Here is a 17,780-nt window from a genome sequence, read left to right on the forward strand (position 1 = left end):
TGCTAAATCATATAGAATTCCAGTAGGGCATAAAGGAGGGATATCAATAAAATGATTATAAAAATTAGATCAATAAGATAGGTACAGAAATAAAATATGTGAACAGCATAGAATCCTATTAGGCAATAGAAAGGTATGAAAGAAGTTACAATAAAGATTTTAAGTGGAATGGCTTCTTCCTGCAGCTCATAATTGAAGTCATAAGAAAATGTGGGGATTTAATTCCTATAACCTTAAGACAGGGTCAGGGATACGAACCCGAGTCTTGAGTTGAATCAGCCCAGAAGTATTATCCAAGTTGAAGGACAGAACACCTGACTTTGAACTTGAATGTGGAACCCTAGTCCCAGCACAAGGTCTTCAGTTGGCCGGAGATGGCGCTTCTGCTCCCTGCAGTTGGGGAACTGACTTTGCTACTTAGAAAAGTTTATAATCAAGTACAGAGACGATAAAGTAAATTAAACCCATGAGGTAAATACTTTCATGTAAGGTTTAGGAATAAGTTTTATAACCATCATGAAAAATTCCTTGTAATAGTTATTTACAGTGTTTGAAACATTTAAGAAAATTTAACATATTAATTGAGTTACCTTAATTCGAAACGTTTAATTATTATTAAACCTCATTTACCTTTAGAATGCATGAAGATTTGTTTAATTTTGTAAATAATAATTGACTGTCTGAAAGACTGAAATATTTTCAGGTCTTTTCAGGCATTTTGAGTTTATAACCAGAGTTTCCAAGCTAAAGAAAGTTTTGCTTATCTTATCAGTAAATCAACCTCGGTGGGTGTCTTGCTTGAGAAAATCAGGCTTGAAAAAAAATCAAATATATGAAATTTGGGATTATAATTTAAAACTTTTAATGAGATTTAGTTAATCATGATAGTTAAATAGGTTAATTGTTTAAGGACATATTATCTGTTAAACAACTGAATATTCATTAAAGGACAAGTGATAGTGATGCTTTTTACACAAAATTACAAGTTATGAATAAATTCGCAAGATTAATACATTGAATTTAAATGCCTAAGAAAAAGCTATGCTTTAAAATTCCAACTTTTCTAAATTGGATATCCACGAAAACCAAAATTAATAATTTTTACTACTTCATCAAGAATGTTCTTCAGCGGAACTTTTTCCCACAAGCGCTTGGTGAAAAAGAATGCAGTGACTGCTCATATAGTTTGGCACCATCACCTTGATTCATGCTACACCACCAGCAGTTTTAACCATCATTGCTTTTATACCATGAGAACAGATGCCAACCCAGGGGTGACAGGATAAACGAAGCAATTGAAATCATTATTTGAACACTTTGAAAATTTCAGTACCACTTGTGTTTATTGTGTTCACATAAAGGAAGCTCTTTAATGATTAGTTGGTGCTGAAACTGAACAAATACATACAAGGAAAACTGAAAGCGTGGGCACATATATAGATTTGCTCATTTTAAGGCAAAAGTGCAGTTCTGCAGAGAAGATATTAATGCAGTCTTTTTGTGTACAGATAAATCTTTACTTTGAATTACTAAATCATTGAAAGGTGGTAGCAGTTCTGTTATTTTTTTCCATGACTTTTCATCCAGCAAGCATTCAGTAACGTTAACTAGTTAGTCTCTCTGTTATCGTGTGCACTGTTCCAAGCACTGCAATATGATAACTTACCTTGTAAAGTGCCTCAGTAGTTTTTCATTTTTAATTTGAAAAGCTATAACCAGCAATTACTGGATTTTAAAGACCTTATCATATCTGTATTTAAAATATTTAATTCATTTTTTTAATACTCAGTATGCCTAGCCCTAATACGGTGCTGGAACTTAAGGATCACCATATACTACTAGAAAATGCTTTTTGCATAAAAAACAGCAAGGTGATTATTAACATTTATAAAGCTTTAAAAAAAGATAGCTTTTGCCTTATTTTTATTTCTTATTTACAATTTTGCCAGTGTCTTTTGAGTATATTCCTCCCTTACACGAGTCAGAGAACTCCCTGATATATCAGCTTCACCTTTTTTTAGCTCTTCAGACATGGACTATGTAGCTGTATGTTGAAAAAGTGAGTCTTTTTATCTTACCTTCTAAAGCTAATGACACATCTTAAATACAATACAAATATATCTTAAAAATAATAAATTCTAAAATAATAATTTTAGTATCAAAATTTTTTTTTAAGTTTAGAAAAATAATTAAGCATTTTGCACAACAAGTCAAAAAATTGTACTTCTTAATGTATTTTCCCATCAGTGCAAGGCAGTCACCCACAACTCCTTTCTTAGTCCCTGGAAGTCCTGGGCTTCACGTCTGTGTTGGATCACCTTTTCCCTTCAAGCCGCTTGGACTCACCTGAGAAGATCTGACTTCAGCTCTCATTCTTACATGTCCAGGCAATATTTGATACATGGAAAACACTCAGCCATCTTTTCCCCAACAAATGAACTCCAAAGGTACGGGCCATTCCAACACAGCCTCTCTTGTCATTCCAGTCTCCAAATGAGCTACTAGCTAGGCTCTCCCCTTTTAAATTTCTCATGACACTAATTCACCTTTCTCTGTGACCCTGTCGAATTATTTTTCTCTAGACTTGAGTTGAGGCAATTCTCATTCTTCCCCCTGAAACTTATAACACAACAGTTTTCTTTAAATATTTGCTCACTCATTCATCCCAAAAAGTAACAAAATAGATTTTTTAAAATTCCTGCTTTTATGAAATTCATATTCTAATGTGCAACACTAAATAGGTTTGAAAAAACAAAATTCTCCCCTAATTTCTTACTATATACTTTATGGCCACGTCAACCTATTTTACAGGTTGGAAGTGTGTGCTGAGCTTAGAGTTGCTAAACCAATTTTCCAACACCTTCTGTGAAAAGTCTTCAAGATGTTCTGACATATCAGTTTGGAATATAGCATCTATTATCTTGGTTCCCTAACCAAAGCTGAGATAAGAACAGACCCAATTTTTAATATCCTGTTACAATTTTATCTAACGCATTACCTAAAATACAGTCTCCCAGAGCTAAGATATTAGAAAGTCAAGTAATACTTTTGATAAAGTCATTTCTTCCAGGTCTAGGAAACCCTACATCTTTGCTATCTTCAACATCATAATTATCATCCTCACTTGATTCATAGGTCTTCACCCATCTCCTTCTCTAAACTGCCTCATTAGGCTGGGTCAAGAGGTGGAGTGAGGAAGCCTAGCATTCATGAGGATGTTGTGATTTCATTCCTTAACCCTTCCTCTGCTTCATATGAAGACATGACAGAGAGGGGGAGAGAGAGAGAGAGAGAGAGAGAGAGAGAGAGAGAGAGAGAGAGAGAGAGAGAGAGAGTTACAAAGATATAAAGACATAGCCACCCTCAAAAACAAAACACTATAAAAAACCATTTCCATGGATATTAAGTTGAACAAATAAATCATAATGGAACAATAAGTGGAGGCAGAGTATAAATTTTCTGGGCTGTGATTCTAGAAACAGGTAGAGATACTTGCAAATTTGACATTCTTTTCAAAAGTCAAATGAAGCAATGAACACCCCACACAAGAGGTAGAGAGAGAGGCTACCATTACATGAATCAAGTAAGTTGTTTTACTTGACCCTCAGGAAGAGACTAAAAGAAGCTGGATCAGGACCAGGGCTTGTAATAAGTGGTTTAAAGAAAAATTCATCCTAACTGGTCCTAGGCTAAATAGGACCAGTATCACCACAGGAAGAAATATGATATAGGAGATAAAGAAAACAGTAAAAGATACTAGTAAATCTAAATAATTTTTAACTTTTTTTAAAATACAAATTTTTGTTATAAAGATATAGAACTAAAATTCAAGACAACAAGAATAATACAGTTAAAACAAGCTAAGCTCTTTATTTTGTTCAGAACGAAGATACAAATAGAAATGGAAAAACTTTAATCTTTGCAAAAAAATAGTTATATATAAATGTTAAACACTAAAAAGTAAATACTGAAAGGATAGAAAATAGAATCTTTTGCTTTGAAACCATCTTTTAAAAGACAAAAATATCAATTCTTCAACAGAGATTTTATATAATGACAGTGTGAAAAGCCACAACAGCACAATATAAATTTTTTTTAATTGCACATGAAACATTTTCTACCATAGACTGTCTGCCAGTTCACAAAATAAGTCTTAATAAATTTAAAAGAATCTAAATTATACAAAGTGGGCTTTCTGACCACAAAATATATATATATATAGTAGAAATTAACAACAGAAAGAAACCTAGAAAACTCCCCAAATAGTAAATTAAGCAAGGCATTTCCAAATAATCTTGGGTCAAAGAAGAAATCATAAAAGAAAATTTTTAAATACCTTGAACCAAATGAAAATAAAACCACAGTCTATCCTAATGATTGGGATGCTGCTAAAGCAGTTCTTACAAGAAGATTTATACTTTTAATGATATTACAAAGGAAAAAATAGATCTAAAATCAATAATTAAACCAAATCAACCCTGAAGTAAGTAGAGGAAGGAAATAATAAAGATCAGAGAATAAATTAATGAAATAAAAAGCAGAAAAATAATAGGGAAAATGGACGAAACTAAAAGTCAATTTTTTTCTAGGATCAATAAAATCGATAAACCTTTGACTATATTAAAAAAGAAAAAAATAAAGAAGCACACATTACTAAAATCAGAAATAAAATTGCAGTCTATGGCCGTGACACCCTGAATGTGCCCGATCTCATTTGATCTTGGAAACTCAGCAGGGTTGGGCTTGGTTAGTACTCGGATGGGAGACCATCTAGGAATACCAGGTGCTGTAGGCATTTAAAAAAAAAAACAGTAAAGAAATGAAATTGCAGACCCCACAAAAATTTAAAAAATTATGATAAAATATTATTGATAAATTTATACCAGTAAATTAAACAAAGTAGATGAATTGGCCAAATTCCTTGAAAGACACAAATGATCAACTCAAGATGTCAAGAAAATAATAAATAAAAAAAAGTTGTAAAGGAAAAAGTATGGTTAACAGAAAAAAATTCAAATGTTAGAGATAAGTTAAATGTAGCAGAAATGATTAAAAACATAAATGGATTAAACAAATTTATGAAAAGACAAAATTTAAGGTTGGATTTTTTAAAAATAAAAATTCGTCTATATGTTGCTTGCAGGATTCATGCCTCAACAAAATAATAGAAAATGATTAAACATAAAGGTACATAAAAGTATGTTTGTACTACAAATATAAAAAATCAAAATCAGGCTGCTATACAAAATATCAAAAGCAAGCTGATATACAAATATTAATATCAGATAATATGTAGACTCTGAGTGAAGAATTTAATAGTGACATGAGGATCAATGCGCCATATGAAGAGTCTACCAAAAAAAATGTAACAATTAGACCTTGTACATACTTTGTGCTTGTTTAGGAAATCTTGCACTATCTCTCTATTCTAAACTATTTTTCTATATTTTCTTTTAATAATTCTGTTTTGTTTTTATAATTAAAGCTTCAATATATGAAGATCTTTTTTTTTTTTGAATTGTAAGAAGGAACTAAGTTGATTACTTTTAAAATTTTAAAAACCATTTGCACCATTAATTGAATAATTCATTGTCGTAAATTGACATTTATTGTCGATTCATTCTTTATCATATTCAGAAGTCTGATATATGACTAGATCTATATACAGTAGCTCTATTCAGTTTTATTTGTATATTTGCATATTTCCAAACTCACACTATACTGTCTTAATGAATCTAATATGATGTCTCTTTTAACTGGCAATGGCATAGCTCAGAGTATATTTTAAATATTTGTTACATTTATTGAGTAGTTTTTTTCACTCTTTTGTTTTTGTTTTATTTTAAAAGTAAATTTGGCACTGTTATCCTCTTAAAAAGAACCAGGAATCCTGAGAGAATGACTGATCTCAGGCTGGACAGAGAAGGTTCAGGTTGAGCCTGAAATATCTTGTTATCTTACAGAGAAAAATAATACTTAAAAATAATGGAACATGTCAAAAGAACAGGGGAGCCAACTTAATCTAGGAGAATATACACATCAAATAAATAATAGTATTAACATATTATAACCCTAATGACTAAAAAAATAATTCAAGTATATGCTAATATAAATAAATACATTGATAAATAAATAGAAGAGAAAGAAGACAGTTTTCTAATAGTAGAATGCCAACAAATATAGAATGAATGATGGCGTTAGACAATTACTATTTGGCAAGTATCGCAGTAATAACTAACTAAAACAAAAAATATCAACAAACGCTAAAACTAGCAGGTAAAACTTCAATGAGGGACAGAGTATTCACATGGCTTCAAAGTACCTCCCCAAAATACTTATTAACTTTAAAGGGAAATTGCAAAAAGAAAAATAGTAACCTTACAGTGGAGAAACCTGGCAAATACCATTTTATTCAAGTGATCAAGGTTAGCATCACCAGTAATGGAACATACTGACGTCTGTGCTTCTTGATATGATGCATGCACTGCAAAAGACATAACATTATATATCTGGTGATTCTACCAAAGATGCAAAATCTGAGTTTAATCATGAAGGAACATCAGGTAAACTTTATTGAAATACATCCTACAAAATAATTAGCCTATGCTCTTCAAAAATGTCAAGATTATGGAAGACTAAGAGATTCAGGAACTGTTCCAGGTTGAACGAGATTGAAGAGATGTGATAACGCAATGTGCAATCCTGGATTGGATATTTTAAAATTATTTTTCTCTTACTATTTAGGATATTATTAAGATAATAAGCAAATGTTGAATAATGTACATGTTAGATAATAATGTTGTCTCACTGTTCATCTCCTGATTTTGACAGTTGTATGACAGTTATGTAAGAAAATGTCTTTGTTCTTAGGAATTACACACTGAAGTATTTAGAGGTAAAATGGCAGCATGTCTGCAACTTACTGTCAAATATATATGTGAAAGCAAGTATAGAAAATGTTAAAATTTGGAGAATTTAGATGAAGATCACCCAGGCGTTCTTTGTATAACTTTTGAAACTTTTCTATAAGTTTGAAATTAGTGCCAAATGAAAAGTTATCAAAAACTAGTGCACTTTCTTCCTTAAAAATCATCGACTTTTTAAAAAATGTGAGGCTTAATTGTGTTTTTTTAAAATTACTCTTTGGGACTTTAACAATGCTTATTCAATTTATATTGTTGGCATCAATTTTATACTAGAGTTCTAAGATAAGGTAAACTAAAAAAAATTAGCCTTGACATTTACAATCTCATAGGGAAAACAACTATGGTACAAATAATTACATAAATGTAGTTATTAAATGATTCATTTCCGCAACAACATGCATATTTCACAAAGTCTCACTGATGTGCAGACTGCATTACATTTCTTCTTTGTGAAAATACAGATGCAATTTCACTTCTTTCCGAACGTCCTTTCTGTCTCACAATAGAGCTACAACTACAGGAAGCCATTAAAGGTCCACCCAACTGACTAGTTCTTTCACTGTGTGTTTCTGTCAAGGGATCGGAACTTTAGGGGGAAGTGGTAGAGGTGGTGGGTTTTTTTTTTTTTTTCCTGGTAATCTAAAAAACTTTCCATCTTAAAAAGCAATAAAGTCAGCTGCAGAAGCAGGGCACATTTCAGACCTCCTGTTCATTACAGAGATAGGCATCTAAGGAACTTTGAGCCATGTTCTAGATGACTTTTTTTAAATTTGAACAAAAAGGAATTTGTTACAGAGCTCATCAGGGCAGTTCTGAAAGCTTCATTAATTCCAATAATAATTTCGAATTAATTCATTAGTCACTTCCTCATATTCTGAAATCACGTGTTTTGAAAGCAGCTACTTTTAACCTTAGGTAAAATTTAAAATACTATAATTTTTAAGATATACAAATCACCAGTTATAAAAACAGTCATGGGGATGTAAAATACAGAATAGGGAATATAGTTAGTAATATTGTAATAATTATGTATGATGTCAGATGGGTACTACACTTATCAGGGTGATCACTTCATAAATTATATAAATGTCTAATCATTATGTTGTACACTTGAAACTAATATAATATTTTATGTCATCCATAATTTTAAAAAATTTTTAATTATAAAATAAATAAAATACTATGATTTTAACTGATGCAACCTAAGCTAACCTTTAGCCATCTATAAAAATGCAAAACAGAAGTCTGGGTCCAGGTCTGAGATGAGTAGTTTGTAATAATACTCTTCCTTTGTGCAATCTTTGGAATGAGGAGTCTTGACACTCCCAGGGGATGTTAAGGATCGAGTGATAAATAGAATCAGACCAGGTGCTTCTCCTGGCTGGGGGCCCGAGACATGAGAACAGAAGGGGATATCAATAAGGCCATAGTGGGAAGACTTCCAAAAGTCTCCAGCTCAATCCATCCAATGTAATTATAGCTCCCTGGTGAGGGGGTGGGGAGAGGAGAATGTGTGGTGTTGGGGTTGGTAAAGAAAGCTTGTTCAAGAACCTTCCCTATTAGTATCATTGACCTTGTTAACCTCTGGGGTTACTGGTGGTCCCCCAACCTGTGTCTGAGGTGTATCTAGGCCCTAGAGCGCTGCCTCCCTGCTGAGACCTGGCCCTTAGCCATGGCTGTTAACGCTCTCAAAGCTATTCTTGAAGCAGCTGGTACTGACACTTCTTTTTCGCCCATCAGCCACTACACATAGTCTTTAGCTCTTACATGTAGGTGTCTCTCCATTTTTAGAAAACTGGAAATACCTCAACCCACAGACTAATAAATCAAGGAATGAGTCTCTGGTCTATAAAAGGATTTCTCAGAACATCCTTCTGAAAACTGAGCTTTCCCGATAAGCAGAGGGATGTTTACTGTGAAGCTGACCAAGCTCAAGCTGTAAGGTCTCTCTCATTTACAGAGGGCTGCCAAGGCCCTGGGAGGATCCCTAACAATGTATCTATATGTGGTCACATATTTTTTACAAATTTGCAAAAGCACAATATTTTAACCACTATCGTCTCTTTTTATTGCAAATAGCTCCATACCTCTTCCCCTTGTGTTGGTGGTTTTGGGGTGTCTGACAGCAATTTTAAGATCTTGGTAAAGAAAGAATGAGTTGGATCTAAACCCGTTTAGTTTAGGTTTAGTGGAACATTTTTACGTGACTCAGATTCACTTTGGTGTATAGTCTAGGTATTGCTAGATATCCTGGTGTAGAAATGGCTCTCAGTAACATCCCTGCCAACCACATGCTAACCCCCCTACCCGCAGACTCATGACAAGAAGGGGCGATGCTCATAGTATGTGAGTAATGGAGGAGAGAACATGCTAGAAGACAGCTGGAAGAGACATATATATGCAAATATCTTTCTTAGGTAAATGATAGCATCCTCTACACAAGTTTCTCCACTTTGCCAATTTTTAATAAAACTAAATGATGCATTTGAACCTAATTGTGTAGAATTGCACACATAACCATATAAAAACTATTCCAAAGTGACTTTAAGGCATAATTATTGGACTGCTTAATTACTTAGAAAGACACCAGAAAACCATGATGATTTTGAAAACTGATCGATTAAAGAATAAAAAATGTATCCCACCATTTCTAAAATAAATGTACTTTAAATATTCATATATATATATATATATTATTTGTGCAAACTGTTGATGAGAAGTTTCTCTTCATAGAAGTATTTCAGCTACTAAAATGTTAGAAGAAATGACAGAATCGGAGGATCATCACTTTGCAACCCCTAATAAATTCCTCCATGTAGGAATGATCATCAAAGCTACTAACATCACAAAAAGGAGATGGATATCTCAAAGTCACAAGGGTAGTAGATACCACCATCTATAAAGCAGTCTTGCCAAAAAAAAAAAAAAAAAAAAAAAAAATCAACTGATTCCAATCAAGCCTCTTTATCAGTTACAGAAACAAAGGAGAGGAACATGTCATAGGATACAATGGGAATGCAATTGGCAAACTCCAGACCTTGGAGCATTCTACAGGGAAAAAATCTAGTTCCTTCAACAAATAAATGGCAAATAATTAAAGAAGCGATGAAAAGGAGAATGCATAAATTAAAGAAAATTTAAGAGACATAATCAATTTTAATGTATGTTCTTTGGGTTCTGATTCTAATAAAATTGTCAAAACATTTTTAGGACTATAGGGGAATGCAGTGGTTACTGAATGAATATTTGATAAAGTTACGAAGTTAATTTTCTTAAAACTAAAATATTTAAATTTAAAAAATAAGTTACTTGCTCATTTCTTAGATGCATTAATGATACTGTGGGGTTTTTTGCTCTTTATATCTTAGACATACATTCTGAAATATTTATAAATGAAATACAATAATGTCTGGGATTTGTTCTAAAATAACATAGTGGGGGGAGGAAGGAGGCCAGGAATACAGATGAAACAAGGTTGGCCTTGTACTGATAATTATGAAATCTGAATGGTGGGTACATGGGAGGTTGTTGTACTATTCTCTCTATTTGTGAATATATTTGAAAACCTCCATACAACAAAAATTTGTAAAGTCAAAAAAATCTACTCTCTTAAACACTATGTTAGTCTCATCTGTCATCAATATATCAACCCACAAATACAGATTAGTTAATTTTTCCCCAGTTTTAACAAGTAAAATTTATCAATATTATTAATATATCCAAATCACTCCTCACAAATGATAACAAATTCCCCCCTCTCTCTCTACTTTGGTTCATTGAGTATGATTTGCTCTCATTCCAGTTAAATTGTCATCTAACTTCCCTAATAACCCAGACAAGAGAATTGAGGATTCCTAAACAGATTTTCAACTGCTGGATCATGGAAAGGCACCATTCAGTTGAAGAAGTTTGGTGATGATAGATATCAGAATTTTTCTCTACTCCTTAGAGAGGATGAACAATAATTGCTTTACCAATTGAAAATGGTTTTATAAGTAATTCTGGTAGACATGGAGATGAGCCACCCAGATCCCATTCCTGGAGGGGCACATTGACCAGCTGGTGAAATGCTCTCAGCAGACAGTTCTTGAGCTCTTCAGAAGTTGCCTCAGTTGTGGGGAGATGCCTCCTTGGAGGTTATGCCCTTCCAGGAGCAGCCCACATCCAATATGGGGTGGCCTGGCCATTTTGGTCTCATGCAGGACAACTCTGACAGGCCAACTGATACCCCAGAGTTCCCAGTGAAACTCAGTTGAGGCTGTCGAGCCCGTGACACAACTTGCCATCTCCTCCCGTCCACTCTTATTTTTTCCTTTTCCTTCCACAGGTGTTGATTCCAAGGACTCTCTCAATACATTTTTGCACACTACTTTCTGTCTCAGAATCTGCTTCCTCAAGAACTCAAATGGCAAAAGTAATGACACATTGAAATGTTTGGCTTTCCCAGAAACCTGAGCTGCTTGCTTCATTAAGGCATTAATCATTCAAGTCTTTGATGCATAGCTCAAAATCTTGAGGTTGTCTTGAAAAAATCTTAAGTGACCTATACTTAAAAAGAGTTGACTTCTTCTTCTTCTTCTTCTTCTTCTTCTTCTTCTTCTTCTTCTTCTTCTTCTTTTTTTTTTGTGGTGTGTGGATATTAGCAAAATAGTTTGTCCTGAAAATAGTTTGTCACAGCATCCTAGACCCGAAAAGTAATCCAGAACAGAGTGAACCTTTCCCAGTTCTCTTCCTTACAACTATTTTCACCTTCAAAAAACATATATCTATGTTGATAAGTGTGTCACCCATCTGTCTATCATGCAGACCCCGCAACTGCACTGATGTAGCTAGCAATCCATCTAAGGATGCAAGTTCACACTTAAGAGGAATTCTAGGCCTCACACATATATTTGTGTATTATTCTTCATTGCCCCAAATTTCACATTGACTGAACCTGAAGTACAAATTATTCCAAGTCTTGTTGCAGCTGCCACACGTTTTCTACAACTGGATTGTGAGAAATGATGGGCATCTGGGTTGTTAGTAACCAAGGACAGGAAATGTCAGGCTAGTCTATTGAGCATTGTGTCTTCACTGGCTTAATTTTAGTGGATATGAATGTGTATCAGGGCTTTTGTGACTATATTCATCATTTTGGTCCCTTTTCACACAAGATTTTCTATTCCTCAACCATGATTTCTATTAATAAAGTGTTTCCATGGTCAGAGAGGAAATACAGGAATACCTCAGAGATATTGTGGATTCAGTTCCAGACCACCACAATAAAGCGAGTATCACAATAAAACGAGTCATAATCTTTTTGCTGGTGGGGAGCCTGCCTTCAAATTGTAAAAAAACTCAGCATCTGTGAAGCACAATAAAGCAAAGTTCAATAAAACTAGATATGCCTGTAATGTATAAATTTTGACCATACTTTCCATTTGATCTTTATATTGGAGCCAGAGGAGTTTTTTTGTTTTTTGTTTTTTGTTTTTCTTTCCAAGCAGTATCTTGCAGTGGGTCTACCTCAGGTGCTTGTTGGAAAGACTAAACGAGATGCTACAGTTAATGCCCTTGTTACAGAGCTTGGCATAGAGTGAGTGCTCAATACATATTGGCTAGAAGCAGAATAAAACCACTCTGGAGTTGGAGTACTTGAGGGTGAACTTTAACTCTACCACTCACTATCTTTAGGACTATGGGAAATCAGGTGACCTCTCTGTGCCTCAATTGTTTCATCTGTAAAAGAGAGAAAACGAGAGTCCCACTTCAAAGAGTTGTAAAGATGACAATATTTTCATCAATGAACATCAGAAATATGTCTTTGCATAAGTTAACATGTAAAATACTCAAAAAAGTACCTAGCACACTGTAAGCATTATTTAAATATTCACTTTTATTATTAGGAATAATTCTAAAATGATAAAATGGTTTTATCAAAATGTGCACATGAAGTATTTATCATTTTTATTGCACTGCCTATTTTTAGTGTTGTTGTTATGTACAGTTAACACTTATCAAATACTCATTATGTCCCAGGCACTCTAAGCACTTTCTAAGCATTGACTTATTTAATCTTCTCAACATTTCCTATTACAGATGAGGAAAGTAAGACACAACAGAAGTGATTTGCCCAAGGATCAGCCAATTTGAACTCGACAACTCTGAAGTGCATCCAACTGCAGGACTCTTACATCACTCTATTCTACCTCTTAAGCTAGTCTGAAGCTATTGCTAACAAAAAAAGCATGGACAATAGCGTGCTAAAAATAAATAATGCCTCTGGGAAGGAACCAATAATTGAAATTGAAACCCCAAATAAAATAGTTATCGCTTCAAGCATTAAATTAGAGCTAAGCCTCCCAGCAACCAATGCACAGAAAACATATGTGTCATGCCTTCCTTTTACTCACCCTGAACTGGGCACACTCCTGTGCATTTATTCATCAATAAAATATAGTGAATATCTACATTTGCCAGACATTTTTCAGTCCTTCAAAAGACACACTTGTTTCTGAAATCAAACTCTATAGTATGGTTTACAGTATGGTTTCTCATAAAACGAGTATGGGGAGACCTGTTGAACAGTTTATGACAGTTGTTACAGGAGCTGCACGACCACAATCTAAGTGACCATTTCTGGTGTTGGCTCCCAAAAGACAGATAACAGAGTGTTCAGTCTGATGGAAATAAGCACCACAAGGCTCTTTGCACAACTGTGAAATACTATAAACTGTTCAACTGAAAATAACCAGTGACAACATTATGTGTAAAATTATGCATCACTTTGTACTATACTCAAATATGGACAATGAGTAGAAGGGCCAAAGATTTAAGAAATTATGGAAGAAATTAGAATTTTAAAAACTGTTCATTCTATCCATTGGCTTAATAGATTTTCCTGAAAGTTGGGGAAAACACAGAAGTATGAGATTTTGGTAGCACACATCTTGACACAATCCACAGAAAAGTGGTGATCACAAAATTAAGGTTGTAAGTGTCAACGTAAGAAATATCCAAACCCGCAGAGAATTTTTATAAGAGTTTATTTAAGGAGGGAATGTAAGGAAGATTACGTAGAAGTTGGAGAAAGCAAAGCAGGGACTGGATTACAGAATAGTTAACAAGATTATGTGCTCTCTTGAGGGTGGTTAAGTTTATTAAAAGGGTATGTTAACCTAGGTGCACAAAAACAATGAACAGGGCTTATTTAAAGCAAAGATAAACCTTTTACTAAAAATTATATGCCTGGGGCATGACTACCCACCGTGACCTGCTCAGTTAGGAATAGGTGATCAGATCGCCCTGTGAGTTTACTTTCCATAGAACCGCTTTTTTGTCCAAAGGAAAAGATAGAGTTCCTTGATGTCTCCCTTGTTGTTCACAGGGCGGTGCCTAAAGTTTGAGAGTCAAAGCAGAGAATGAAGATCTACCCCATCTAGAGGAAACCAGAGTTGTTGGCTTGCTGCCCTTCCAATCCCCAGAATTAGTGAGGGGCCATCAGCACTCAAATGTCAGCCTCTTTCCATAGAAAGGATTCCTTGTTGTGCCATAGTCTAGGTAATCTATTTTTACTCTGCCATTGGGCTGAATAGGAGTAGGCTAATGTGCTTTCTGTATTTCTGAGAGAGTAGCTTAATGCAGAATTTCTCAAACTTTGATAAGAAAAATGTTTGTTGGCAGCACATCTATTAATATCTCCAGAACGATATTCTTATGACACATTGATATAATGTAATAAGTACACATAAATGAATAAACTCTGCTCAATGCCTAAGATAAGGGAAAAAATCCTTGTATTATGCTTTTATCTTGCTTTTAATTTTAAATGTTAGTTTTTCTTTAAACAAGGCTTTCCGACCCACTAAAGCTCGTTGTGCAAGGTGTGTTTGCATTTCAAAGTCTTATGTTTCCCAATAAAGTCAAGTTCTAAAAACACATTTTGTTATGAGAAAGAACTTTCTGAAATTATAAAGTTAAACCAAAGTACAACAAATTAAAAAGTTCTTTCTTACAATAGAATTAGCCATGAAACCCTTAAATACTTATTTACATAATCTTCTTTGTCTGTGAATCCATTGAGCAAATACATAACCAACATGTTAAAGAAATGCTTTGGTTATCCATATGTGGATGGGTTCATGGGTAGTAGCTGTAGAGTATGTGTCCTTCAGGAATATTAACTATTCTCCTCCAGCTGGGTGACTTTGACAAATCACCTTTCCTACATCCATCTCAATCTTAGAAACTGAAAAATGAGAGTGTTAGATTACAGTGTTTCCAAAACTTCCTCCAAGAGAAAAATCATTGGGGGTAGTGGTTAAATATTGAGATACTAAATCCTCTACTGAAATTCTAAATAAATAGATGTAGGTTGTTTGTTTATTTTTTGTTTGCTCGCTTGTTTGCTCATTTGCTTGTTTTAAAACAAAGGCTCTAGGTCCTTATTTTCAAAGACTTTGAAAACCTGATTAGATGACTAAGGGTCTTTCAGACTCTGCCATTCTATAATTCTATGATTCATTGAGATGGGAAAGCCACCCACCCCTCACGGAAGCTACTACAGCTAAGATAAAACCTTGGGCAATTTCTCTTTGTTATGTTCTCCTCCATGACAAAGTGGCATCCAGATAAGTGTGTATGAAGTAGATATCAGCCTCTCATAAGTCAATAAAATGATAAGACTTGTGAAAAACAATAAACTCTTTTGCGCTTATTAGCTTATTAGAATTGTAAACATCCTTCCCTTTAATTCTTCTGATGCATTCTTCTAAATACGGGCCTCCTAAGCAGGATCCTAGGATTTGTCCTGCTCCTCAAACCTCAGATTGATAACTTTTAACATTCGAAAATGGTTTCAGAACCTCATAACTCCACAAATGGTTCCTGAGGTGAGGAGGGTGGTGACCGTCAATCAAACCCCAAACTCCCACAAACACCAAGTCTGGTCACTCACTCTGTGGTGGCTGAAAAATTGACTCTTACTGGAAATTACTGTTTGACTATCGCTATGGACACGTAGGCCTTTGATTATAGGAACATAACATTCTAAACAAGCTTTTTGCTTCTGTAACCCCGCTTACGCACCTGACCTGTGAGTTGACAGGTAGTAAATAGAAGAAAGATAGCCCTTTGTGTTTAGACAGAATGAAGAATGGGATTTTGGGCTTAAAAATCCTGTACCTCTACATTTCGGGGCTGCTTAATTTGGGGTCTACGTACCCCTGACAGACCCAGCTGGCTGAATAAAGAGTGTTTCCTATAACTCATTGAGTTCTGGTGGTCCGTGTGTCTTTCGGGGGCTGACGGCTACAACAACTCTTGCTTCTCTGGAAGCCTGTTGGTCCCTCTGAGACTAACCTATTTCTGAAAACTGGTTGGAAGAATGAGAGCTGGTTTTCCAACCAACCCTCTGAGATAATCAGAAGACAAAAGACTAAAAATCCCTGAAAGTTTAGCTTCTCTGAAAGCAAACCTAGAAGACAGCTCCTAAATACAGTTATTTTAATTTTAATTTTTAAAATTTAAGTTGCCCCTGCCCAAATCAATGATTTTGTGGCTAAAGGTCATCACATGAGCATCTGATCATAAATTCCTAAGTGGGCAAGTCGTGGTGGATAGTCATGCCCCAGGCATATAACTTCTTTAGTAAAAGGTTTATCCTTGCCTTAAGCAATAAGTAAATGCCACCATTGTTCTTACTGTAGAGAATTTTTATAAAAATTTATTTGATCCAAGCAGAGGATATACCTAGAAGCAAGATCTCAACAGACTGAGAAAAACGCTTCCTAGAATGACAGTTTACAGCTTCTTTTATGCATTTGAATTAAAGAACATAAGGAAGATGACGTGAAGGTAGGAGAAAGCCAGGCAGGGATTGGATTACCAGAGTTAACAAGATTGTGTGCTCTCTTGAGGGTGGTTCTGCTTCTGAGGGATCTGCGAGAGACATTATTTCAAAGGTGTATTAACCTAGGTGGTTGTGCTTCTGAGGGGTCTGAAGAGGCATTATAAAGATGTGTTAACCTAGCCGAACAGAAACAATGGGCAGGGCTTGCTTAAGGCAAAGATAAGCCTTTTACTAAAGAAGTTATATGCCTGGGGCATGACTACCAAATGGGATCTCCTTATTTAGAAATTTATGATCAGATCACCCTGTGAGGTTACTTTCCTTTGGACCACTTTTGCATCCACAGATTCATGTGGAGAGGAAAGCAGCATTGTGTTGTCCCCAGAAGACTTTTCAATCTCTGGAACATCTTTAAAAAATAGTGTTGATCAGTGTGAGAGAAAATAATTAACACTGGAGAAAAGAAATACTGATAGGAGACTGATGGGGTTAAATAAAAAGTCTTGAATTTGAAATGAAAGTATCAGTATGAACAAATGATATTTTATTATTTATTTGTTTGTTTGTTTGTTCATTCATTCATTCATCCATTTATTTATTTTGTATATATTTGTCCATGGAAAAGACCTAGAAGCAAATAACCCACCCAGTAAAATGAGCACACATAGTACTCTGATTGTGATTTCTACATCCTATTTCTACCAGAAGGAACCAGGCGCTTTAGAAAAATGGCTAATATCAAATCTGAGGCAGAAAATTTTAAGATGAACCTGGATTATGTTGTCATAGAAAGCAAAAGCAAGGAATGTATTAAAGACCACGAGGGTTGTGTGAGAAGGAAGCAGAAGCTAACTTAAAGAGGATCCCACTATCACTTTGTAAGTTATATAAATATCTAACCATTATGCTGTACACTTGAAACTAATATAATAGTGAATGTGAACTGTAATTAAAAAAATAAAAAATAAAATAAATTTTAAAAAAAGAGGATCCCACTAGTCAAAGATGGAACAATTTGAACA

General features: G+C 34.5%; 1 pseudogene; it reads left to right on the forward strand.

The window, feature by feature from the left end:
* The first annotated feature begins 4,676 nt into the window (after window positions 1-4,676).
* LOC118606688 lies at window positions 4,677-4,795 on the forward strand (annotated as a pseudogene).
* The last annotated feature ends 12,985 nt before the right edge of the window (window positions 4,796-17,780 follow it).

The sequence above is a fragment of the Rousettus aegyptiacus genome, unplaced genomic scaffold (assembly GCF_014176215.1).
Source record: "Rousettus aegyptiacus isolate mRouAeg1 unplaced genomic scaffold, mRouAeg1.p scaffold_m13_p_1, whole genome shotgun sequence".
NCBI lineage: Eukaryota > Metazoa > Chordata > Mammalia > Chiroptera > Pteropodidae > Rousettus > Rousettus aegyptiacus.